Raw genomic sequence first — 1,430 nt, 5'->3', positions numbered from 1 at the left:
ATTAACTAACTTCTTTAAATTGGAAAGTTAAAATTTATTTTTGTGGGTATATTCACGACAAACCTCATGAGACTACAACTTGTCCTTTGGGTAACCTAGAGGTTTAAAGGCTTATTGTATGCGCTAAATACAACCGCGATTCATACGAAAGTAAGTTCAGATTTTTCGTTCTTTTTATTTTAATTTCTCTCTTTGCTATAGAACTAGCAAATGTTTAGGTTTAGGGGTATTTGATAATCACATTTTTATTACATTTGTATACCCTTATTATCTACTTTGTTTAAACAAAAATATCACTAATAAACATGTTTTATCTTAATTTGTGGATTAATGAAGAATTAATGAATAAAAACTCAAAAAGAACTCAAATTTCCTTATTTGTTAATCTTTTATCGAAGCCCGGATTAAGCCTAGCAATATATAGAACCTGAAGAAATAAGAATTCAATATGAAAAGAAATCAAGTCAAAATTATGTTCAAGATGATTAGCCACAAAGAAACAACGATATCTCTCAATCTGCAAGGTAAAATTTAACATATAATATATAAAAATCACCTATCTCGACGAAAAGGAGCTAAGTGTATTTTTTTTTTTAGAATTTTAATTGATTTGTCAACCGATTGGTCAATCAATTGACTGACTAATTGGTTCATAACATACTTGTTTTATGCCTAAAATTTAATCCTTGGAGCCCAACCAAAATCTAATTGTTCTTGTTACTTGTTGTAGGCTTTAAATAGGGGTAAAAGGTGAGGGGTTTGAATGTGAAAGTTTTTATAATAACTCCATTTAAAGAGGAGGGTTACTCTTAATTGAGAATACCTTTCAAAATTGTAACTTTGCTACAATTAATAAAAGAATTTTGTTACCTCTTTATAATTTTCTTTTCTTCTCTTTTTGATAATGAAGATGAAGATGAAGATGAATGCTTGTTTTTAAAAGGCTAGAACCATCTTTCAATGTAAATTTTTCCTTTTATCTTTTATTTTCTATTAATATTTTCTTTTCTTATTTTAGATATTCAAGGGGTTAGAACCCTCTTATTTTAGATTTATTTTGATAATTTGTGGAGTAGATTTATTTTTATGTCTTTATTTTTTTAGTATAAATTTATTTTCTTACATAATTTAGATTTTATTTTCTTGCATTATTTTTAAGAGACTAGAACCCTCTTTGTAATTAGTTTTTATTCATTCTTTTCCTTTTATTCTCCAAGAGACTAGAACCCTCCTGGGAATTAGTTTTTATTTTTATTCTTTTTTTATTCTCCAAGAGGCTAAAACCCTCTTGGGAATTAGTTTTTATTTTTATTCTCTTCCTTTTATTCTCTCTAGTATATATTTTATTTCTTCATTTTTATTTTCTTAGATGTGGAAGTAATTCTTGTAAGAATTTTAGAATTATATGAAACTAGTTTGATTTCTTTTAT

This window comes from Asparagus officinalis, chromosome 5 (assembly GCF_001876935.1).
Source record: "Asparagus officinalis chromosome 5, Aspof.V1, whole genome shotgun sequence".
Lineage (NCBI taxonomy): Eukaryota > Viridiplantae > Streptophyta > Magnoliopsida > Asparagales > Asparagaceae > Asparagus > Asparagus officinalis.
The sequence above is the reverse complement of the archived record's forward strand: the minus strand, read 5'-3'. Positions refer to the sequence as shown.